Source organism: Perognathus longimembris, chromosome 5 (assembly GCF_023159225.1).
Source record: "Perognathus longimembris pacificus isolate PPM17 chromosome 5, ASM2315922v1, whole genome shotgun sequence".
Classification (NCBI taxonomy): Eukaryota; Metazoa; Chordata; class Mammalia; order Rodentia; family Heteromyidae; genus Perognathus; species Perognathus longimembris.
Genome location: NC_063165.1, coordinates 65,620,210 through 65,647,143, shown reverse-complemented (window position 1 = coordinate 65,647,143; position 26,934 = coordinate 65,620,210).

Below are 26,934 nucleotides of genomic sequence, written 5' to 3'. Positions count from 1 at the left end.
CAAAGCTAACCTGATGTTCAGTGTTTTAGGAAGACATCGGTTTCTCATTTGGCCATTAGTCTTATAAGCTTCTATATTTTAAGGAATCATCTTGGTTTTCAGCAAGGTGAGGGATTTTTTATTATAGCAAGATGGCAGATCTAGAGTTTCTTTTTAACCTTACTTTTTGGTAGTACTGAGGTTTGAGCTCAGGACTTTATACTTTGGTAGTCAAGCAATCTTCCTCTCCTACAGCCCTTTTTTCCTGTTTGTTTGTTTGTTTGTTTATTGATTGCCAGTCCTGGGCTTTGGACTCAGGGCCTGAGCACTGTCCCTGGCTTCTCTTTGCTCAAGGCTAGCACTCTGCCACTTGATCTACAGCGCCACTTCTGGCCGTTTTCTATATATGTGGTGCTGGGGAATTGAACCCAGGTCATCATATATACAAGTCAAGCACTCTTGCCACTAGGCCACATTCCTAGCCCCCTGTTTATTATCTTGAAATATGATCTTGCTTCCCTCAACCACTGAACTAGACTTGACCACCATTTTGCTATCAATACTTCCCATTGTAGCTGGGGTAACAGGTGCAGGGGTGACCATTCCCAGATTTTTCTGTTAAGTTGGAAGGCTCATGAATTCTTTTGTTAATAGTTAGCCTGCAACTACAGTCCTCCCAATTTCAGCTTTCCCTACAGCTGAGATGACAGATTTATGCCACTATACCCAACAATTATTGGGTATTTCATAATACAAAATGTGGTTTAAAATAAATAGTGTAGAAGGTGGCCTCTGAGTTTCATTAAGATTCTAATGAATAGGTAGCTTCTAATAATTATTCACAATAGAACGTCAGCTGAAAACCAGCTCTGTAGTGACATAGAATTGTGATCTACTTCACATGTCATCAAAGATACATAGGTAAGACTGTTGTAGCTTCCATTAGTAATGTATATCTTTTAATAGGAAGTTAGATGGTAAGAACCTACTGATATTTCCAAGGAAGTATATAGCATTTGCCTTTAGATGGTATTAGCATTGTACAAGGCTTAAGAATGATAGCAATTGGTGATTTCTTAAAAAGCTAAGCAGAATTGCCAAATGGCTTAGCAATTCTGCCCATAGATTGACCATAAGAATTGAAAACATGATTCAAATAGATACTTGTCTGCAAAAGTTGATAATGAATGCATCTTGGAAGTATATTCAGAGAAATAATCAATATACAAAAGAAAAAATATGATTCTATTCATATCTATAATAGACAAATACATAGAGATAGAAAGTAGATAGAGGTTATCAGGGACTGATAAAGAGGAAACAATGGGAAAGTATTGCTTAATGGGTTCAGAGTTATAGTTTGGAGTGATGAAAAAGTTTAGAAAATAGTGTAATGGTTATACAACATTATAAATAATAACACTCAATTTTATTTTAAAGTGGTAACTATAATACTAAATGGATGAAGTGATGGATATGCTCATTAGATTGATGCTTTTAAATACTAAAATTATAATCAAGTGCTAGTATCTCTTGCCTGTAATCCTAACTACTCAGGAGGCTGAGATGTGAGGATCTCAATTCAAGACCAGCCTGGACAGGAAAGTCGGTGAAACTTCTATCTCCAAATATCCACTCGGAAGCCAAAAGTGGAGGTGTCACTCTAGTGGTAGAGCACTAACTTGAGTGATAAAGCTAAAGGACAGTGTTCAGCTCCTGAGTTCAAGCACACACACACACACACACACACACACACACACACACACACAAACACACACACACGATGGAATGGGACTCTGCTTCAAGTGGTAGTGCCTATCCTTGAGCATGCCTAGGCCCTGAGTTCAGCCCCTAAGATTAGTAAAAAAGAAACAAGAAGAACAAAAAAAATAGAAAAAAAATATTACATGAAGACCCAATTCTTACACTCCATATCTTCTAAAAAATCTAGTAAATAGGTAAATAAGGACATTTCTTTTTTTTTTCTTTATTGTCAAAGTGAAGTAGAGAGGGGTTACAGTTTCATATGTAAGGCAGTGAGTACATTTCTGATCCAACTTGTTACCACCTCCCTCGGTTCCCCCCTCCCCTCCTCCTTTCCCTCTCCCCACCCCCCATGAGTTGTACAGTTGTTTACACCAAATGGTTTTGTAAGTATTGCTTTTGGAATGGTTTGTCTTTTTATCCTTTGTCTCTTGATTTTGGTATTCCCTTTTCCTTCCCTAGTTCTAATACATGTGTATACAGTATCCAAGGTAGTAAGATCAGATACAGTGATAGCAGGGATAAAGCCACGGAAAGGGAATATGAGAGAGAAAAAAAAAAGGATACTATTTCACATGGCATGTTGAAAATAATTACAACAATGATATGCCACTTGTTTCCATAACGTGGAGTTCATTTCACTCAGCATCATCTTATGTGTTCATACGGGCATAGCTATTGGGCTATGATGATCTTCTGCTATGACTAACCTAAACATGTACTAATTATTCCCTATGGGGGAAACTATAGCATCCATGTTTCTTTGGGTCCAGTATGATTTTTTCCAACTCCTTCCATTTCCTTATGCATGGGGCAGTGTCATTCTTTCTAATAGAGGCATAGAATTCCATTGTGTATATGTACCACATTTTTCTGATCCACTCATCTACTGAGGGGCACCTGGGCTGGTTCCATATTTTAGCAATGACAAATTGTGCTGCAATGAAGATAGTTGTGCTGGTGGCTTTAGTGTGATCTTGCTTGTAGTCCTTTGGGTAGATGCCCAAAAGTGGGGCTGCTGGGCCGTAGGGGACCTCTTTGTTTAGCCTTCTGAGGAACATGAGGACATTTCTTTACAGGAAATCTTCATGCTATGCCTGTAACAAACTCAATCATTTATTTCTTCACTCAAAATACTATGCAAATTATATTACATCTCTCTACTTTTTTCTACTTCAAGAACTGATGTGGCAATTTCATTATTGTAGAGAAAAAAAGTAGCCCAAGTCTCACAGAAGAAATTTAAAGGAATTAGTGCTATTTAATTAATACCCCACTTTCCAAAAAACAAAACAAGACAAACTTTTTTAAAACTTAGAGATGGAAGGAGTCACAATAAACTTCTAAATTCTACAAGACTGAATCATGCATCTCTGATAAGGTCAGGTTGAAAAGATAACAAATTTACCCAAAAAGTGAGAAAAGGTTCCTTTTGAAGAGCATGAATGATTTTAATCACTGTGCTGTATTATCATATATTCTTAGAGTTGTTTTTTTTTTTTAAAAAACAAGGGCAGCAGAGAGGGAGGGGACTAGGTCTTTTATTTTTGTGCCAGCAGTAACTAGGTAGAGCTGCACCCCCTGTGGGTGTGGAGGACCAGAGACCCCTGGCCTGAGCCTCATGTTCACTCAGAATCTCCAGTAGGCTCCCACATTCCATCACAGAGAAATCCCAACAGTTCAAAGAGAAAGCAGAGGGTCCTGGTACCAGGCCATGCCATGCCACTTGGAAAACACTGCAGTTCATCTATGTAGAAACCAGATTCTTTTCCCATTCCCACTGCTACTGGAGCTTGATCTCAAGGACTCATGTTCACTTGGCTTTCTTACTTTCTTTCCAGGCTGGCTTTGAACCTCAGTCCTCCAGGCCTCAGCATCCTTAATAGTTAGGAGGGGGTATCTGGCAAGGTGTAATCATTTAAAATGAACAATTATTTTTGGTAACTCTTCTTTAAAACATTTTTAACAAAGACTCAATATATGAAAGGGCCTAGCTTTGTCCGACCTCTGACAGGCATTTATCTTGCATTAACAAATTGGAAATGCAGAAATCTCCCTATGGGGTTTTGTTGATTTGCAGATTATTTACCTGGATATGTAATTGAGCAATACTGTGTCTGGCCTGCTAGTTGTTATTATGAGGCCACCCAGGAGATCATATTAATACCAAAATTACTCAGCTTTCCATTAATCAATTATGGGCTTCGTTATTTAGGGGACACAGGGAGTTTATAGCAGTAGAAAATCCACAACGGTCTTAAAATGTCTCATTAGATCTGAAAGATTTTCCCAAAATGTAATTAACCATAGAGTTCTATGACGTGTTAAGGAAGCAGAGTATGCCATTTGCAGTAATAAAAGAAAGTGAAAGGTAGTAAACCAATAATGATTCAAATAGCAAGAGATACCAAGATAGAGTCAATTACGTCCTTTAGTCATCTTATGGGTTGCCTGTTTTGATGACTGTGGTGGCATGTAGGAGATACACTAGTGATTGAGGGACTACTAGGTATATGATTTGACTCTGGTATCCACAGGATCACAACGTGAGATTAGTGAACACTGCCCATCACTGATGATGCCCGCATAACTATCAACATGGAAAAAATCTTACTAGCTGTGCCTTAGTGTGGGACACGCCAGGAAGTCAACCAGCTGGCCCCGCCTGTTTCTCAGTCCTGGGGCCACGTGTGGCTAAGATGGCGCCTAACGATGAACCCGAGGCGATTCTGTGTGCTCTGACGGCCCAGCTCTTCCACTCTGACAGACAGCTCATGCTTCCCCTTACAGTCCCTAGATAGGTGCACACCCCTCCCCTTCCTGCCAATCTTTGACCTGATTGGCTCCTATGTCTTATATTAGTTGCACATACTTCTTCAATAAACGAGAACTTGCACTGACTTGACTCCCAGACCTCTGATTGTCCTCACTGCATCTGATTGTCCTCCGGTGAGGGAGGGCTGGGTGCAGGGGTCTCTCGGCCCTTTCCTTTCTTGGCTCGTCCAGTCAGGGCGTGCCTTCCCCATCTCTCCCATAGGTTGGGGGGGGCGGGGCTAAAAACCCTGACACCTTAGACTGCCTCAATGTATTATATCAATATAAACTTCTTCCTAGAAGAGTGTCATTGATTTGTCTTTGGTAGTTTTATTTTTCTCTTTTATTTATTTTTCAGTTCTTTAATTCTCTACAATCCAAACAGACTGAGACATAAAACACAGAAAATTGTTTGTTTGTTGGCATGCATGTTTGCTTTAGAAAGGCTAATCTTTCCTTTCAGTCAATACTCATGAAATAGGGAAAGTAGCATATTAGTCCAGTAATTAGTAAAATTTTATTCAATTGAAAACGTAACTACACACTGAATAAACCATCCAAGACACATATACACGGTACAACCTTTATGGAAAGAAAGGCAAAGGAATAACTTGTGTAACATGTACACTTTGAGGCAAGTAAATGCCAAGCACATTAGGGTACAAGATACCCTGAGGGCATTCTCTTACCTATTACATGTCTAACCCCAAACAGTGCTAAATCCAAGTTGCAGTCCTGACTGGGAAGTACAATCCAAAGTTGGGCTTGAATTTAAAATCAAGGGATAACTAAAAACCTTTTGTTCCTGTGAATTTAAAAAACATTAAGTGTTGTGATGTAACTCTTTTAAAAAGTCAGCTGTTTAAATAATATTTGCTACTTCTTTTTCTTCTACCTCCCTCCTTCCCTCCCTCCCTCCCTCCCTCCCTCCTTCCCTTCCTTCCTTCCTTTTCTTTCTTCCTTGTCACTTTCTCTTTCTTATTCCTTCTTTCTCTCTCTCCTCTCCTCCTCTCTTTCATTCTTTCTTTCTCTCTCTCTCTCTCCTTCCTTATTTCTTCCTTTTGCTTTTATTCTTTCGTGTGTGTGTGTGTGTGTGTGTGAGCACATGCATGTGCTAGTCCTGGGGCTTGAACTCTGGGCCTAAGTGTTGTCCCTGAGCTTCGTTTGCTCAAGGCCAGTACTCTGCCACTTGAACCACATTTCTATTTACATATTCTTTTGTGCTTATTAGAGATAAGAGACTACTGGATATTTCTGTCCAGGCTGGCCTTGAACCAAGATCCTCAGATCTCAGACTCCTGAGTAGTTAGGAGCCACCAGGATGGGGCCTGGCAATATTCATTACTTCTTCTGTGGATACTATCACTTGCAGTAGACTATTCTTTATCTCCTAGAAAACTGGCCAAAGTGGGAAGATGTGTTTCTATATTCAGTGGAACAAACTTTTAGCTATGGCGTTATTAGAAATGTACACTCACAGAACAGCTCTCCATAATTTTCTATTTTAGTAGTCAGAAAGTAAAAGCAACACAGGCGGTAACAATGTCAGTACACATAGTAAAGTCAGACAAGAATGTCTGACAACCACTGGTGTCCTTCCTCTTCCGGGAGGGCTGGGTGGAGCCCCAGGCGCTTGGGCCTCGCTAGCTATCCTGTAGCTACACTCTGTTGCCAGCCTGAGGACAAACTTAAAGCCAAGGCCTCAATAGTATGTCAGAATCAGAGTCATGGTCCTATGTTGGGTCATTTTTCTAAATAGAACTAAAGGTAGAAAGGCAGTCGAAGGTATGAAGTTAAAGAGACAAAGTCAAACGTTGGTTCTGAATGAAGAGGTGAGAAAGGAGCCCGAGTTGCCTTGCGAACTGCAGCGTTGCATTTCGTATCCAGTTCCCACAGCTTCTGTGAGAAGTTTGGGAGCTTTGAAAATCATGGCCAGAGCAAACCGCTTTCTCTTTTTCTTGGCTTTTCTAGTCCTCTGGCAATGCAGGTGCTTTTGCTCATTATCAACCATTTTCTACTACCTTACATTTAAGGCAATGGCCACAAGCTCCTGCCAGGTAGGCACAGAGCAGAAGCTCAGCGAGAAGAACACGTGCTCTGGAGGTTAAGAATGGAGTCCTGGTAGCACTGTGCCCAGGACTGGCCAATTCCATGTCTGGGCCTCAAACAGACTGAGTGCTTCAACTCAAATAGAATTGTGAAGGAGTCCAACCCAGAGGCCTGTGATGGAGGGATGAAAATCAGATAAGAAAGTGTGATGAAGGAAACTCTTCCCAGCTCCACTTTTATCACATATGGGTAGGGCCATAGTTCACAAAGGTAGGTTGCCCTAGTGAGCTCATCTGAAAATAAAAGCTCCATTTAAAGATTTCCACGTCTAGGAAGTTTTCTGCTGCTTGTGATAGTAAGAGGAATTTGAAGCTTCTATGGGAGTCTGGGTGGACGGCAGAAGTGAAGGGAGGAGGAAAATTTGTTTGATTTCTCGAGAGACTGGTGTTAATAGACTACACTTTTAGAAGAGAATTAACTATACAATGTTTAAGGAACATTGTATATGTAGGATCAAATGAGGGGAAGGGATAGTTTTTCCAAAGGCAACTGTTATCAAGGTTCTGAAATTAATTGGATGCTTTAATTGAGGTAGATTACTAGCTAATGCTTGCCTGAATATAGTAATTCTCCTATTAAATTATCTTTGAATAATTACCTGAAATTTCTCAGCTGCGGGGACTGATGGCTATTTAATTGCACAGTGGTGTTGCTATATAATTACTTAACAAGGTGTCCTGTAATAGTTTAATTCCCCTTTTACTGAAAAAAGTGGATGATAAAGTAACTACAAATACCCTTTTTCAGAAAAAAATAAATTGCTGTAGGTTCTTTCCCTCAGAGTGTATTTATTTTTTAAAAGCACATTAAATTTATAAGCCAATATTCAACTTATAATTCAAGTATTGATTATTTTTTAGAGAGAAGGGCATTTCATTAACAGAATATACTAGGTAACTTTTCAAAGGTATGGAAATACCATTTTTAACTTCAGCTTATCACAAAATTCTATATGTATATGTCATTATTAAATGTCCAAGAAGTCACTTCTTTCATCTCACTTTATTGTATATTTAGCTAGTTTTCAAATTAGGTGTGTATATATATATATATATACATATATATAATATTTTTACTACATGGCCATATGTCACATAACAGTAGTTTGAAGTGAACTATCTGGGATTAATTGGTAAATTACCTACAACATAGGTAGTGTTTGTCAAGCCTCAATTTATTTGTGTTTAGAATACTGTCTCAGGCATTATTGGCATAATAAATAACAAATATCAAAAAAATCATTGGACTTTTATCAGAAAATCGAATTGATCCTTATGGTAACAATATTTGGATATTAAAGCCCAAAATAAGTTTTAAAAAATGTTTATTTCATTGGTTTTGATGTTGATTCTGGGGCTTGAGATCAAGACTTCACACTTTCACTTAGCTTTTTCACTCAAGGTTGATGCTCTACCCTCTTGAACCACATCACCACTTCCAGCTTTTTTTATGGTTAATTGGCTATAAGAGTCTTATGGATTTTTATCAGTGATCGTCAGATTTCAACCCCTAAGTAGCTAGAAATTCAGATGTGAGCTACCAGCACCCAGCAAGGACACCATTTTTGACAATTTTTTTTTCTACAACTTAGGGGTGAGGAAGAATCAGGACAACACAGCTAATTAAGATGATGGCTAGAAAAGAAGTTAATTTCAATTTATTGCCAATCTCAGCATACTGAATTCATTTCCAGTATTTGTCTTAGAATGACTTAACATTGTATATATATGAACACAAAGACCTGCCTGTTGAACTAGAAAACACCAAAAATTTGTTGACAAAAGTTAGTATTGAAGCCAGGTGCCAGTGGCTCACACCTGTAGTCCTAGATCTGAGGATCGCAATTCAAAGCCAGCTTAGGCAGGAAAATCCATGAGACTCTTATCTCCAATTAACCCCCAGAAACCTGGAAGTGGCACTATGGCTCAGAGTGGTAGTGTGCTAGCCTTGAGTGATAAAGCTCAAGAACAGCACCCAGGTTATGAATTCAAGCTCCACAACTGACAAAACAACAACAACAACAGCAAAGAGTTAGCATTGAAAATATTTCAATAAATTAAAAGAATGAGTTACATTTGCAAGATGTGTTTGGATAGGCTGAAAGCAATTTTATTCAAATTACAAGGATAGGCAGGAAAATTCTACTTCCATATAACAGAGAATATGGAGTTATTGTGACTCTAGCTAAAGATGAGACTTCATATGCAGTCTGTTTTTATAATTTAACCTAATAATGAAACTCCTAGACGGAAACATAGAACATTAAAGTCACAATCCTAAACATTGGTTGAGACTACCAGTTTTCAACATGATAATTAAATCTTGGCTAACAGATACAAAAACATTTAGGTATTTGTAAGTTATTTGTTACAGCTCAAGATTCACTAATTTTATCAGGTGAAATGAGACAGTAAACAATCCTTGTGATAATTTTGCAAGGAATATAAGAAACCGCAGTCATGTATAGCTTAAAGAAATTGTCCTCAAATGGTACCGATTCAGATGGTCCAGATTCCTAGGAAGTACTCCTGACAGGGATATGCCCACATTGACTTGAGAAGATTTTCATTTTTACAGGAATCCAAAGTATAGCCCAGAGAAATAGGTTCAGTGAGTTTTATAGTTACTGCACAACAATACAAACTATATCAACCACTAAACTTTAAGACCTGTCAAACAGGAGTTGTGAAATTCTCTTGAATAAAGAAGCAGAGGCCAGATATTTAGTCATTGCAGCCTTCTGGCTGATGAAAACACAGTTCAAAACACAGTTCAAAGCCAAACTAGTATCAGTTGTTGCAGATTCAGTCAGTAAGAGTGAGGATGGGGATGAGGAAGAATGACTGCTGGGAACAGTAGAGATGGAAATGAGGGAGATGCAAAAGTACAAGGAGATGGTCTGGTCAAAGTGCTCATGTCTGCAATCCTAGCTGCTCGAGAGGCTGAGTTCTGAGGATTACAGTTCAAAGCCAGCCCAGGCAGGAAAGCCCATGAGACTCTTAGGTCCAATTAACTACCAAAACAGGGAGGAAAAAAATCCTGAGGTAAAGATGTGACTCAAGTCACATCAAGACTGAAGAGGGCGGGCTGGGGATATAGCCTAGTGGCAAAGAGTGCCTGCCTCGGATACACGAGGCCCTAGGTTCGATTCCCCAGCACCACATATACAGAAAACGGCCAGAAGCGGCGCTGTGGCTCAAGTGGCGGAGTGCTAGCCTTGAGCGGAAGAAGCCAGGGACAGTGCTCAGGCCCTGAGTCCAAGGCCCAGGACTGGCCAAAAAAAAAAAAAAAAAAAAAGACTGAAGAGGGCCAGCCTTAGACAACATATATGTGTGTGTGTGTGTGTGTGTGTGTGTGTGTGTGTGTGTGTATATATGGGGTGTGGGGGTGTATGTATGTGTGTGTGTATTTGTGTGTGACAGCCCAGGCCCTGAGTTCAAGCCCGGATACTGGATATATATACCAAAGGTTGCCTCCCCACACCCAAGATACAGTACAGTCCTTTGGTGGCTTATGCAGTTTGGGCCACTTTTGATCTACAGGTCACTTTTCTACACTGAAGCTGAGGATACCAAAAATAACATGACTCTGCTTCTACCAGTGAGTTAAAGGGAATATGGCTAAAATACTTTGTCGTGGAAATAATCCTTCTACAGTTCTGATGCTTGGAGCCTGTGTGCACGGCATAACTGACCATCCCACAGAGAGCCAGGACAACACCAGTCGAGCGTACTCATCAGTCCTCCCGAAATGGCAGGCCTGTTTGCACCCTGCAGACTCTAGTATCTTGGTTTTCTCTTAAATAATTCTACTGGTGAAGCAAACAAACAAAACATGCAGCAACACATTTCCTACAGCTGCATAGACACTGGTTTCTTATTCCTTTAAGTAGCAACTCTAGAGAAATTCATATATATGCATATATATATATACCATACATACATGCACACATATGTTTTTTTTCATTCAGGAAATATGCTTCCTTGTGCAAACCCATGGACAGTATTATTATCTTTTTAAAGGCTCTTAATTGTGTTTATTTTAAATTGGACTTCTGTTCCAATAATACAATTTAATCAGTGAGTGTAGGAGTTTAATACCACTGTTATATTTGACTTTTGGATCAACATGCTCATTTTTAAAAATAGATGTAGTCCTTGAATAAAATGAATAGTCTGATTATTAAGAATGGACTTCATTTTCTGTGTGGCTTTCCTCAAATGGAAATATGTATCTCAGAAGTAATTATACAGGAAATCTTCCCTCGTCCCACATATCCGCTCATCCCTAAAATAAAATAAAATAAAAATGTTTCAAGTGCTTCCAAAAGGAAGGAGACACATCTTTGTCCCTCGGCTCAATCTTCTGCCAAAAGACAAATGTCAAATTAAATGGACAAGACAAAACAGAATTGTCTTTATTCGGAGCAAGCGGCTTTGTCCCGCAGGGTGTGGATGTGAGCTCACAGGGACGAAGATCGATTCTTCATTGGGATTCACGTTTTGACCAGCAATGAGAGACCACAATTAGGTCGAACTTTGATCAATCTTCCTGCCAACAGATCTGGAATCACATTTTAAGCCTGATCTGTGCTCACTTTCTTCTTTTCTTCCAGCACAAAAGCTTGGAAGCACAGCACCACTGAAGCATCCTTGAAATCATTTGTGTTTCACTGGTGATGTGAGATATGACCATTCTTTCATTCCACAAACTAGATGGGCTTTTTCTCCTCTGTCATCTAAGGAGAATTACTTAACCTTTCATGGCCTCTGTCTCTCATCAGCAGTCCGAGGGTGTTTGGACTATAATGAGTAGTTCCAAAACTTTACTGTGCTTAATCATAACCTACAAGCTTGTTAAACATACTTTTTCCTATACACTGCCACCTGTGATTCTGGTTCGGTGGATCTGGGGTGGGGCTCCAGGGTTTTCATCTGAGCTCCCCACATGATTCTGGTACAATCAGAACTTGACTTAAGGCAATCTCTGAAGTCTTTTCCAAATTCTACTTCTTCTAAAGATTAAATTGAATGATGTATAATTCCATTGGTCAAGCAATACAAAGGAAGTATCCAATAAGGTAAAAATACTACTAAATAACTATTGTTCATTTATCATTTGTGGGGAGTCTTAAAGCCATGGAATTTTATTCTTTCACAATTTTAGGAGTCCGAAGTCAGGAGTCAAAGTCAAAGGTTATTTCTTCCTGAAACTTCTACAGGAAAATCTATACATGGCTTTTTTCATCTAATGACTACAGGCAATTAATTCTTCGGCTATCTTGGCATTATTGAACATTTCTAAATTTGAAGAAGCTTTATTTTGAGAACCTTACAATTAACTCATTAGGCTGCAAACAGTATTAGGAAGACAGTAGTAAATGTCCTGATAAGCATGAAAGTCATTTGTTCAGCTATGGGCAGCAGGTCCTGAGAAATAAGGGACTTGTTTGCCTAGAAAGGACACAGAAGTACAGGGAATAGAAGGACCAAGAGCCCAGATCATTAAGACTTACAAGACATCTTAGGAGAGGATCACAAGGGCTCAATATCTAGGAGCATATGATCATATAAAAAGATGCTTATTGAAATGAACTCCAAGAAATGGAAACAAGAGTTTTTTTTTCTTTTTCTGTGGTTCTCTCTCTCTCTCTCTCTCTCTCTCTTCCTGTTTTTCCCCTTTTGTCCCTCTTTTTTATTTCTGCACCTTTTGTCTTGTATATAAATTTATCTGATTTGGGGAGGGTGAGGGGAAGCAAAGAAATGATGGGACAAAGGACGAACCAGTTCAGCAGTGAAACTCACTAGACATCATATGGAAAGTGAATTATACAATGGGGGAGCCAGGGAGTTGGGTGGGAAAAACTGGGAGAAAATGAGGAAGAGTTGACACTACTCAAAAACAAATGTACTCTTTACCTGATTTCTGTAACTGCAACCTCTCTGTACATCATCTTCACAATAAAAACAAACAGATAAATAAACTACTTAAATTTTTTTAAAAAGCTCACAAGATATTCACAACTAACACATGTCTAATTTATTTCACTTAACATGATATCACCCACATTCATTCATGATGTCATAATGGGTGGGAAGAATTCCATTATGCACATACACTGTGAGTTCTTATTATTCTAAAGGTGGATTATTTTCCTATCGTGGCTTTTGCAGTAGGGCTTCAATGAATATGGGAGTAAACCTGTCCCTTCAACATGAATGGAATTCTCTAAATCTCCTAAAGCCAGCCAGAGAAAGACACATATTGAATTATCTAATTTATACATGGAGTCTGAACAAATTGAACTTACCTGTAGGAAGGAGGATTGTGCTTACCACAGACTAGAGAAGACTAGCAGGTGGAAGAAAGACTGATTTTGTGCAAAGCTATAACATTTCAGATAGAAGAAATAAGCTTTATTTGTCTATTGCACTGAATAAATAATAAATAAATAGTGTATTTTTCAGTTGCGAAAAAATATTTCAAATATTTTCACCACAAGAAAATAAGTGTTTGAGAGGTTTGATTTGTTAGCCTGATTTAATCATTCTACATTCTAAACATGAGTGAAAACATTACTTGAAGAGATAGATAGATAGATTTGGATTCAAGGCCTCACTATCACCCAATTTGATTGTCTGGTGCTATACCACTTGAACCATGCCTCCAGCCCTGCAGTCTGTTCATTATTTTTATTTTGGAGATAAAGTCTCTCTCACAGACTTTTCTTTCCATGTTGGCTTTGGATTATGGCTCTCTAGACAGATCTCAGTCTTCCGAGGATTACATGTATGAGCTACTGGTACCCATCTGAAATGGTTTTCTTAAAGAATAGAACTTGCTGCAGTGTCTGGAGCCTGAATCACTTTGAGAAATGTGAGGGGTAATGAGGAGTATTTAGATAAAATGCTGAAAAATAGTTCACAGTGTGATTTATGGAAGCATGTAGATGCCAGGGAATTTAAACTTATTAAATTTTATTTTTTACTTTTTAATTTTTGTTCTACAATCAAACAATGACAGAAAAACCAGTTGTGTTTTTAATGGACATTTTGTTTGTAGACTGTTAATTTTACTCTTAGAATTTTAACTTCATAAACAGAAATAAGCATTAGAAGTTAATGTACAAGGGCTGGGAATGTGGCCTAGTGGCATGCACGAAGCGAAAAAGCCGGAATTGGTACTGTGGCTCAAGTGGTAGAGTGCTAGCCTTGAGCAAAAATAAGCTAGGGACAATGCTCAGGCCCTGAGTTCAAGCCCCAGGACTGGCAAAAAAAAAAAAAAAGAAGATAATGTACAATTGTCGGGCACCAATGGCTCATGCCTCTAATCCTAGTTAAGAGGCTGAGATCTGAATATAGAGGTTCAAAGCTAGCCAGGACAGGAATGTCTGTAAAACTCTTATCCCCAACTAACCACTAAAAAGCTGGAAGTGCCTCAAGTGGTAGAGTACCAGCCTTGAGAAAAAAAGGGACAGTGTCCAGGTCCTGAGTTCAACCCCAGTACCAGCACACACAGAAGATATATACAAGGTAATCCATTACAGGATTACTCGTGACAGTAATGTTTCAGTAACAACAAAGTGCTCAACATTAAAAGAGTCTTGCAATAAATCTTTGCGTTTTGTGTATTAAGGAACATCATTTAGCCATTAAAATGTCTTAGAAAAACATTTACTGTCAGGAAAATGTTCATGATACAGTTAGCACTTTAATACAGGTTATCAATCAACATACATGATATAACCAATGAAATATACATATATACATATATATATGCTCATAGAGGTATATTGGGAAGTAAGGTTAGAAATGGACAGGGTTCTCACAGCACGTGGGATGATGATGCATAAATTCCTTTTTTGTCTTAGGCTGCTGAGAGTGCTATAACAAGCTGTAGTAGTCTGTGTGGCTTATAAATAAGTCTAAGGAGCTCAGCCCAGCTAGCCTGGCAGTCTAGCTGTATCTGTGACATATATGGCATTTGGGTGGGTGGTAGAGTGAAGATTTTCTTACAGAAAGTAGAATTTTTGGCAATGAGAAGCCTGGGGTCTTTTGTGGTGGTGATGGTACGTGTACACACTCTCCGAAGCTTCTCTGCAATGTGAGCCACAAGTAGCAGGTACAAATAAAATAAAAATGCAATCCCATGCAGTGCTTATTGTAAGTAATATAATAACCACTGTGCCCTCCACGATGGAGATAACATCATTATTCCCATTTCACCCAAGAACAAACACACAGATATTGGGAAGAGGTAGTTAGAAACTTGGCCTTGGTGATATATAGGAGCACTTGAGATCACCATGTAAACACCTTACCGACTTCTACTTCAAACCTTATCATAACCCTAAAAGGTATCAATATTTCCATTTTCCTGATAAGGACACTGGGGCTTGTTCAAAAGAATTCAGAATATCTAAAGTGAGAATTGCCAGGTGGGAAGAAGCCACAATGCCAGTAGTGTCCTTCCCTGCTATTTCCCTTCCCCACAACAGCTTCTTTTCTTGACTCATCATGATAGGATTGCTTCCACTCTGAAAAGCAGGCCCAGAAACAGATGTGACTCATGCCTATATTCCTAGCTACTAAAGAGCCTAAGGTCTAAGAATCAGTCATGGTTCAAAATTTAGCCCAGCCCAATGAATCCATTAGACTCTTGTGTCCAATTAACCAATGAAAATCTGGAAGGGGAGATGTGGCTCAAGTGGTATATCACCAGCCTTGAGTGAAAAAAAGCTAAGGAAGAGCACAAGGCCCTAAGTTCAAGGCCCAGAACCACATTGAAAAAGAAAAGAAAAGAAAAAAAACAAAGCATTACCATGACTCTCCTAAATCTCAGACAAGGACAGAAACGGTGAACAGGACTTTACTGATTAATCGTGGCCTGACATTAGACAAGTTTTGTAATTTCCCAAAGACTCATTGTCTTCATCTGTAAAATGAATACTACAGTGGTATTTATATAAGAATTAGGATGAGTATTGACATTACCCTTATAAAATACTCAAGAAATTAACTATAACAATAAGAAGGATGTTAAGAAATCTCTGACTAGATCAGTAACAAACTACACTCCATCAACCAATAGTTCCTTGAAACAATAAGCTATATAATAAGGAAAAGAGAAAATAAAGCAAAACAAGTTGATTGAAACAAAATTGAATGGGATTTTTATTATAGGTCTATTCTGTACCTTGAATAGCCACAATATTGCTGTTGAAGCCATAGAGAGCGATGTAGAAGGGAGGTTTTTCTAAACACCTATACACATTTGTATCTTCTGAAGACTCAGCAAATCTTGAGGATTTGGGGTACAGCCTGTAGTGGAAAAGCATCCTGGGTCTATCATAGGTTATTCAGCAAAGTGCAGCATTCTCCCAGCATGCCATCCACTGCCCTATCAGAGCCTTTGTCATCAAAGAGCAAGTGGCATATCCTATTGTCTCATAATACACCACACACTACTAAAGCCTACGGCTCTAGAAAAAAGTGGAGCTGATTTCAGTAGTGGTTGCTATTCATTAAAATGTATTCACAAACTAACAAACACTGCAAACATGTAGTAGAAAACTTACAGCATGTATACTGCCACACACTAAGCCTCTCCTCTCCCCTCAGCTTGGAATCTTCTTCCCCACTCTGCTGCCTTCCTACCTCTTCTTGGCTGGTCAGTTCCTACCCATGCTTCAGGCTCAACAGTGATATCACCTCCTTCAGGAAGCCCATTCTGCAGAAGGCACCCCCACAGACTTGAGATTTATCCTATCAGAGAACCACACCAAAGATGTCAGCTCTTTGTTGTTGTTACTGTTTTGGTTTGGTTTGGTTTGGTCTCAGTGCTGGTTCTGTGGCTTCAGCTCAGGTCCTGGACACTGTCAGTTTTTGTGATGTTTTTGTGCTAGTGTGGTACTTGAACTTAGGGCCTGAACCTTTTCGCTCAAAGCTGTATCACTCTACCACTTGAGCCACAGCTCCACTTCCAGGATTTTTTGCTGCTTAATGGGAGATGAATTAGTCTCATGGACATTCTTGACCAGGCTGGCTTTGAACTGTGACCGTTGCATCTCGTCTCCTGAGCAAATAACAGTTATGAGCTACTGGTACCTGGCCAAAATGTCAGCTCTCAATAGCACAACCAGTGGTGTTTGCCGAGAGCCAAGGGACTCACACAGCACCTGGTATGGAGTCAGTGGCAAATAGATGGAGAAAACTGAAGCTCTAACCAGAATGGGAATCAAGACTTGGGGAAGGGAATGGAGGAAGTTATGAGAGCCCCACCTAACAGAATGAGGCAGAGGAAAGCTCTGGGAACGGAAGCCTCCTGGGCAGATGCATGAAGGATGCATGCCTGGTGCAGAACAAGTTTTCCAAAGCAGTAAATATCCTTGTAACCCTAGGAAATCAACAGGGAGAGGCTAGAGCATACTGTAGGTGTCAAACAGAATTCTGATTTTCCTTAGCACTGCTTTGTTTACCTCGGCTCTGTGTGTGAGCAGTTTAGCCTTATTTAAAAGTCACTTAAGACAAGCTATTCAAGTCAACACTGCTTTGTATGATTTGTAACTTTCTTTAGAAAACAGGGTAGACTGAGTCGGGAAAGAAGCTCCCAGATTCCATGGAAGAAGTATGACTGAGCTGTCTCTGTAGTAGAATTATACACGATGGGGAAGCCTGGGATGGTTTCTCAAGATGCCCAAAAGTGAGCTCCCAGCATGAACCTGGTACAGCCCCACTGCCCATCTGTCTCCTTTGTCTTGGTCAACCTCAATATCATCCACTTCATTTTCTAAGTTGGAAGTCTCTGACTATGTTTGATTCCTCCCACTTCCAAACCACACATCCAAAAACTCACCAACTACAACCGATTTTATTTAAGTTCCATTGTAGCATTTTTGTTTTGATGTTGAATTATTAAATAAATACATTCTCGTAGGAAAATTGATGCGACAAAAGAAAGGTTAGAGTCTCTGTTGATCCCAATGATTATATTTTTATAGAGATTTTTTAACTGTGAAATTTATAGCCATAAATTTCATTCCAGTTTTGTTGTTTTTTTCCCAGCCTGCCCTTCTCTCTCTCTCTTTCTTTCATTTACTATAACTTTACTTTAGACTTTCACTCGTCCATAATAAAGCATGTCCTGCCCCAAAGGACGTAGGTAATTAAATCAATCATGGCGCCTACAAGCAAATGCAATAAATCTTTTCTTAGCATAGGAGTGTCAAACAGTGCACACTTAACTTACATCTTCAAGGTGTTTTATCAGTTTTTATTTCTTTTTATGTTATCCATTATCTCCTAGTTTCCATGAATCATAACAACCCGTAGCTGTTGATGAATATCTCACAACTTTTCAGGTTTTATTTTGTTTAGATTTTAAAAATTTTATTGCAAAGGTGATGTACAGAGAGGTTACAGTTATATAAGTCAGGAAATGAGTACATTTCCTTTTGAACAGTGTTATCCCCTCCCACATTCTCTCCCAGGTTTTCCTGACTTCTCTGCCTCCCCCAGCTGTATAGATCATTTCCAACATAGTTTCTAGTGGGTTTTGCTGCTAAATTGGTTTATTCTTAGTCCCACCATTTCTGTACTTTCCCTTCCCTGCCCCAAATCAAATATACTTATTTATATACAAGACAAAGGGTACAGATATCACAAACAGCAATAGAAGGGAATAGACAAAAGGGGAAAATAAGTAAAGAAGAAAAAAATAAAAACAAAAACAAAGAATTACCAACATTACAGTAAAAAAAAAAAACAAACACAAAACCTTGTTTCCATTTCTTGGAGTTCATTTTGATTAGCATCATTTTATATGTTCATATGCACATAGCTATTGAGCCCTTCTGATCTCCTAAGAATATCCTCAGTTGTTCTCACTGTGTGAATGTTTAGATTGCTGTTTAATTATCATATCCAGGTGTAATTCTTTGTCTCTTAGTATTCGTTGGGTTTACTTGTCGATTTAGAGGTCCATTCTGTTTACTACAAACGAGGGAAACCATGCAGCCTATGTTTCTTTGGGTCTTGTTTACTTTGCTTAGTATAATTTTTTACAAGTCTTCTCATTTCCTTATGAATGGGGTCATGTCATTCTTTCTGATGGAAGCATGGAATTCCATTGTGTATATTTACCACATTTTCTTAATCTATTCATCTACCAAGGGGCATCTGTGTTGATTTCATATCTTAGCTATGGTAAACAATGCTGCAATGAACACGGTTGTGCTGGTCACTTTAGTGTAGCCTGGTTTGTCATCAATTGGATAAATGCCCAGGAGTGGGATTGCTGGACTTCTCAGTTTTTAACTGGTGCAAACAGTAGTAGTAAACCACCTTGTGCATGTGGATGTCATTCATGGTGCATTTAATCCATAGGATTCAATTCCTGGTGGTAGGACTCGGAGAGAAATTGTCAAGTTGCTTCCAGAGATTTATGAACAACACTCCATAAGTAATCTATCTCCAAGTGTTCTAGTATTCCTACCACCTTAAAGCACTCCTATTCTCTTCTGGGTGTCATAGAGAAATCCCATAACTGATGGAACTGAAGAAGAAACTCAAAGTAGAAGGGTTCTTTACCACTCTGGCCACCAAGGAGCTTCTCTGTGAATATATGGTTTGTTTTTCAGGGTGACTTTAAACCTTAAAGAAAATGAAAGAAAAAAATCCACAGGGCTACTATGTAGGTCTCACAAGAGGAATAGATTTCTTTCCTGTATTTCCAACCTAACCAACCACTTAAAAGACAGGGCCCCATTCAGGGTTGGTGGAGCCATAGGGGAACACATAGTGAATCTGCAATCAAATGGCGCCTCGGGAGAGCAATCTGTGTGCTTTTACCCACAGAGCGGCCAGTTTCATGGAGAATGTATGCAGGGCCCATTTGCAACTGCTTTGTACAGGGGTGGGGGGATGTTCATTCCCGTTTTGCAGGCTGGGGCAGGTGAGACGAGAGCGCCCATGTTGTACAACAGTATATTGGAGCTGCCCTTTATGCTACCGATTTCTTTCCCAGCTTTCACCCCTTTTGTGTGTTTTTAATGGGGATAAGTGTGAGATGTACTGGAGTGCAATCACATTGTGGGTCTTAAAAGGATCTCTGATGATAGAAAATATGTCAATTTATTATTTCCCTCAGGACAGAATAAAGTACAAAGGTTCAATAGATGATGAAGATAATACTTGGGCACTGTATAGCATTTTCCAACAAAAGATTTTAAGGTGATTTTCCTTTAAAAAATATACTTTAGTCCCATTTTGTAAGTGGGGAGACAAGAAGATTTTGTAGTGACTAAAATGTCCCAGGGGTGGGACCATGTATGGGGATAGCATCTCTATGATCCTTTCCAAGCTTTTTCACTCCCTCTAGTGGAATTTGGTTCTTCACAGGACAATTTTGTACAGCAGTAGCAATCACTGTCCTATTAAACGCCATCTTTTCGGGTCCCAGAGCCACGGTTTCTTCACATCTTCAACCTGATGGCTACATCTGTGACCAGAGCTATGGCAGGCACTACAGTCCCATTTTTCTTAAACACAATTAGCCCAGTAGTAGATGCTGGCTGCTCTTGCATGCAAGAAGTCTGCCATGCCAAGGGAAGCTCAGCAAGGAGGTGGCCACTTCTTATTTGTCACGCGGGTCATTCATAATGAATCAACAAAGCATTGACAATAGTTTTCTTGTAAACTGAACAAACCTTATAAATGGTGTGTGGTCTTCCCCTCCCCCATGAATTAGTCCCTTTGTCCCGAATGTGTGGTTAGCCAAGATATTCATTCTGCCTTGCTGGGAGAGTGGAAGAGTCTAGGGAAGCACTGGGACTGGAAGTCGACATTTTATGTTTGGGGTCTTCTGTATCAGAGCTGAAAACAGCTCATGTGTACCTGAAAAAGTCAGAGACAAACAGGTGGAATGCATAGAAAACTTTCTAGACTCACTGAGTGGTCAGTTTTAGGATACGATTGTGATAGTGCCTCTCTTCCCATGAGAGGAAATGAAAACTCTAGAAACGGGTTTTTAAATGCTTTGTATGGCTGCTTGAAATTCATTGTGTGATTGCCTGTTTTTTTAAAAAAAAACACACACAAAACAAAACAAAAAACTAAATAAGGAGAGCTAAAGTACTTAGGGAACTAATTGTGTTCAGCTCTTCCTCCTCAGTGTATGCTGTTCTCTGCTGCTGAATAATCGTGGATATTGAGCAAGTGAATGAAAGACACAGTGTCTTACTTAAAGGAAATAGATAAACATCACTCACGGCTGGATCTTCTTTGGCTCTTGAGATGGGAGGTGAGAGGAGGCAGTTCGGGGTGAAGCTCATCCTAGCTTAGAGCTCACAAAATCAACTTTATCATCCAAACACTGAAACTACAGTTCATAGGATTTAAAAAGAGCAAATCTATGTAAAGTGTTGTTTGTTTTGTTTTTCTCAAATCTTGAAATGTTCAAGATTTGCTGCTTACCTTTATAAAAAGGGAAATGATGATGGTATAATTTTTGACAGGTTGATACCAGGATAGATTGTGTGTTGGAATGTATATAGATCAAACTGATAAGTGTTTCCATGCAAAGAACTGTGTGACAGGCGAACTTGACTTTTTGTATGAAAAGTACTTACAGAAGCATCTCACATCAGTAAATATCGATTTCATTTTACTTATAACTTCATTAAATGGCAAATTTTTATTGAAGTATTCAGATGTATTTTTCTCCTTTAAGAAGAATTGCTAAAACCATTACTAGCACATGAAAACAAGTCAATGATTGAGATCAAACAACCCCAAGTAATATGTATATTCAACCCAGAATTGTTTTAGGTTCATTGTAGCTGTAGAGTTTTCAAATAAATTATTTGAATATAAAAGTAGATTATGTATTTCCCCTGTGTCTGGCCAAATGTCTTTTCAACAAAGGGTAAAATAAGAAGGCTATTTTTTTTTTTTTGTATAAAAGAGTGATCTTTTTAGTCATGCTTGGCTGCCTTTTCAGGACTGTCTCCATTTATAATGAGATATTCTTGAACTCATTTGAACCAGAAAGTTTAGTAAATTTGTAATACAATTTTACATAAAATAATCATAATTTGTTCAAAAAGATCAAGGCTAGAGCAAAGGGGAAATAGATTAATGATTGTTTTGATTTCTGGATTATAATTTTTAGTTGGCATCTATATTGATAGCAACTAGAAAAATTAAGTATATATACTTATCTACTGTTATTTCCTATTTCTCGGCTGTCTTCGTAGCTGCCCACTTAGTAGGATTTTTACTACCCAAATCACAGTTAAGTCTTAGTTGAATCTGTCATAAAGACTCCATAAGAATAATCTTCTAAGTCATATTTTTCAGATTTCTTGACATTGGAAGTTTGGGGATGATCCTTTTAGAGTAGGAAGAAGCTATTGTTTTTCTTTTTTTAAATAAATTTTATGGCTATGCTTGGAAGGAGATTTTAATGTACATATATGTAAATGGATAAATATTCACCTTTTCCCTTTTCTAATTAACGTGATAAAAAAATTCCTGAAGATAAGAAAGCATAGTAGCATACACACATATACATACACACACAGAATCTTTTTGAAAATTGAAAGTAAATTTTGACATGAACAATAATATATAAAAACATTTTGTATTCTTTTGACATTCTTTATATTTAATTATTTTCAAGTATTTGATCAGTTTTTAAAACTCACTATTTTTTTGCAGTTACAAGCAGAAAAATCAATTCAAAGATGTTAACCTGATCTTTAAAATCCATACCATATCACTCATTTCCATTTGTCTCTACTTTTACTTTGGATGAATACATCACTCACTTTAAATTTGTATTTCCTTCAAACCCCAGGTCTCTTTTAACTACTCTACAACAAATGCCATTTTTTTCTGTTCTTTGCCTTCCTCTGATTTTTTATTTTCAGCAAATGATGTGTCATACCACTCCTGAAAATGACCATTCTTTTCAGAAAAGATTTTTTTTTTCTTTTTGGCCTGGGGTGCAACACTGAAAAAGTCACTCCACTAAAATGAGTTACTTCATTTCCAAGTAGAAACAATAGTGTTTTCATGCCTGCACTTATTATTATTCTGAGAATGTACTAATTTGTTACATCCAAGATGACGGTTCGTTGGGTCTGTGAAAGGGGCAGTGTGCCAGCTACTGCAGGGCAGTAAAAGGACTTCTTTCACGGCAAGTAGTGGGACAGAGAGAGGCTGCGGTCCTTGTGGGGACCAGGAGCCGTGGGGCCAGTGGAGGCTTGCCAGCATCAGGCTCTCCTGAGCTGGGTTCTCAATCAAGGGAAAACTGTGATTTTCCAACATGTCAGCCTGGGCAGCCAGGAGTTTGCAACTCTAAAGCACAAACTGAAAAATATTTAATCTCCAAAGGCTCTGGCTGACGTGGAGCACATAGGTTTTGAATGTATGCAGCACATTCTTACTTTTGATAGTAGGCTTAGAGAGTTATCTGTTTAACCTGATCGGGTAATAGCAAAGCCCAGGAGATAGAGGAGGTCTATATCTATATCTATCTATACATGTATACGTATATCTATCTATACATATGTATTATATATAGATTGATATAGACAGAGTAAAACTATCACTATCTATATTGTATATGGATGTGTTACAAAATAAAACTGCAAGACAGAATTTTCTATATTACTATGGGGTTTTTATTGTTGTCCTCTCTTCTATTAAATTTAAATAATAATGAAGTTTGATTCTATACCTTTATTCGGCTCTAAACCAGGGTGGTCTCATAATTTTGTTTTACATGCATGACATTGCTTAAGGTCATTAGTTGTAAATCGTGGAATAAAAAGGCTGAAAATATATTCAGTTACTTTGTAGTTTCCGAATGCACATTTAAGAGCTGCTATGAAAAGTCGAGGCCTACACGGCAGATTTTCTGGCACTGAATGGTCAATTTAGTGCTGTAGATTAGCGAATCCAGCAGTAAGTGGGAAGAGACTATAATCATGCTTTGATAGGCCCTCCGTTGAGGCATCGCCTCACTGATCCACTTTCTGTTATTGTAATATTTTCCTTTGCTCTCTGGCAAAATGCTCTCTACTTTGTTTTTTTTAAGAATGTAAAACCCTGGTTGGGGGAGGGGAGGAGGCCTGATCAGTTTTTAGAATAATTTTCATCTGCTTTGGTACCACTTGATACATAAAAAACAGATTTGCATGAATAGGTTGAATTTTTATTTCAGTTCATAAAAGTCTTCCTTTTGACAACATATGTTTTTTGTTCACTATTTTGTCAAATTTTCTTTTAATGTAAAGTGAATGCATTCCCCTTTTTATTTTAGAGGGGAATGTACTTTAGGTATCATCTAAATAGCAACCATAATAAAAAATAAAAATGTTATTTTATCTAATGCTTGAAAGAGGTCTTACTTAAAATGTGACTCATGTAAACTTGGTGTGTTGGAGTCACGTTTCTTTTTGTAATCTATTCATACTCCTAGAGAAGGAAAGCAAATTCTGCCTTTTGTATTGATTGTGTTACAAATTTGATCTTCTTGACTACTTACTTCAAAAATTAAGGAATGTACAGATATGTAATTTTTCTTTCTCTTTCCAAATGGAAGGAAATTGGCTGAATGAATGATGAGGACAACCGAAAGTTGGGATTGTTAAAAAAATAAAAAACAAAAATACACCATTGTAACACATTTTTAAATAAAGGAGGTTATCAAGAGGACTGCTAGTTTTTGCCTTTCCAAAATGTTGGATATTTAACCCTCTGAATAATTAAATATTTGTAATAAAGCAGTTAATTCAAGCAGTTTATTGCTGTAATTTGCAAAAGTACATTGAGCGGCTTTCTTTTCAGCTCACTGATGGAGGAACAAACATTTCTTTAATAAGACTACAGCACATTCTAATTTTGTTGCAAAAGCTTAGATAAGGATCAGGGCCCCTCTGAATCACGGCATTGACCTCTGACATTGAAAGTGCTGAAGCTCTTTGGCAAAAGAAGAGTTAGACATTCATTATTATGCGCAGGCCTTCCCAGTTCTAAAGGGGCTCTGTGCTTTCTCTCATATAGACTTTGTTTGTTGGAAATGAGAACTGTATTTTGGCAGCAAAGGACTAGAACTGAAGCTACTCTGCAGGCAGACTCATTATGACATAATCCTTCATTAATCCTCATTCTCTATTAATAGATCATGCAGAAGTTTTTGCTTTACTTGATCATCTTCATCAAGGAGCCACAGAAAAGCATTACCGGTAAAATGACCACCTCTGGTTTTAAGGAGGCTGGCTTATATCCATCTTTATTAATAGCAAAGATTAATGGTTGGAAATAATATCTTGGCCTTCCCATGGCACACAAATGACAATATGAACACCTAAAACTGTAATGGAGCTAGAGTTTGATATTTAAAAGGTAAAACTCACCTGGAAAGAAAATACAGCACTTAACCCTAAATAAGGAAGACTTGTCAGGCTAAAATTTCTCTCTGGTGATAAAGGTGTTAGCAGTGTAGAAGGGTGGGAATAAATGAAATAACCTAAACACTGCAAGTTTCCATATTGCTTTAAAAAAAAAACAAGTTGCCACACAAGATATGATTGCTGCTGTCACTTGATCAGATTTAGTTAGCTGGAGGCAGGGACATCTCCTTTCAAATACTGTACATCCCTTTTTTTGTGCATAGATCAGAGAGGAGGCTTCAATGCCCTAATCAGATATCCACCATAATTCTTTACAGAAATTTAAAACTAGTGTAAAAATATGTTTAGAGAAAATGGACAAATAAGCTTTGCTGAGGTTTTGCTACATTTTATATAACTATCTTGCCCTCATCACCCTGGTGATCTGTAAGCTGCTACTACACATCTGGACCAGCAAGCAGTTCATTCTGACTACCCACCTGCCTACTTCCTAGAACAGCACAGTTCTGCATGCCTGAGTTTATCACAGCTGCGCTAAGTCTTGGACTCATCTTTTTATTCAGAGACCTGAAAAGCTTCAATTCCAGGTGTACTTTAGGAATGTTAGAAGGAGAACGTACTAACATTTCTTTTGTCTTTACTTATAAGATTGAATATTACAAAATAAAGTGCATTCAATAGGAAGATAGATTACTTATGGTAGAAACACTTTTTCTAGGGCAGGCAGGTGATGGTTCTAGAAATACATTTTTTTGTAGTGTTGAGTGGAAATTGTGCTTCTGTTGGAACTCCTGGATGGCAGGCCCTGATTGATTTCTCATAGTGTCACTGAAATATTAGATGATATTCATGCTACAAAAATTATAGAAACATATTTGATGTTGTTATTGAACCTACTTGCTGATATAGGAGTTTGAACTCAAGCTCCCTCACTCACATTCTGCTTTCTTGCTCATAGCTAATGTTCTAGCACTTGAAATTTGCGTCTAGTCTGGCCTTTTGCTGGTTAATTGGAAATGGAGTATCAGACTGTTCTGTCTGGGCTGAATTCAAACTGCAGTCTCAACTTCCTTGGTAGCTCAGATTGCAGGTGTGAGCCACTGGCATCAAGTTTGCACATACTTTTGAACTGACTAAAACTCAAGTGAAAGAAGTCATGTGTGGACATACAAATTGTTAGTAGCTTAATCCGGCTTCTTATTCAAGCCTTCCCGCTTCAGAATCCTTTTATTGATAATCTGCAGTAAAGAGAACTAAGATTTATGGAACACTTTTTACAAATGGACAACCTTCCTAAGTCACTTCACATAACAGATATAAATTAATTCCGAAAACAAGCTAATTGAAAGAGAATCACCATGGAATTTCAAGGGAAAAGCTAAGTGACATTTACTAAAATCAGACACAGATTCCAACATAGTTTTTAAGGTAACTGTGCTGGAATCTGGGTTTGTAGATGGTCGGAGAACAGTACAGACAAGTCCTGGAAGATCACACTAGCAATGGTGCTTGTGTGATGAAGGTTTTACTTTTGTTGATCAAAGGTGGATGTAAATGCCCATAGACTGTATATACAAAATATTTGATATTTGATTGCCATCACAATAGCACATGTTCATATTCTTAAAATTCCACAAACTAGGCCTGCAGGCATGCATGGTTCTAGTGGTAGATGCCAGCCTTAACTGGAGCAACCTGAATAAGCATAAGGTTCAGAGTTCAAACCCCAGGGTGGAAAAAAAAATCCACCAAATAAAAACTTGGGAGCCACCTGGCCAAAAAGTCAATGCATTCCTTCATGGTGGACAGCTTTGAGAAGCATTTAGCTTGACCTTCACTTATTTGCTTTA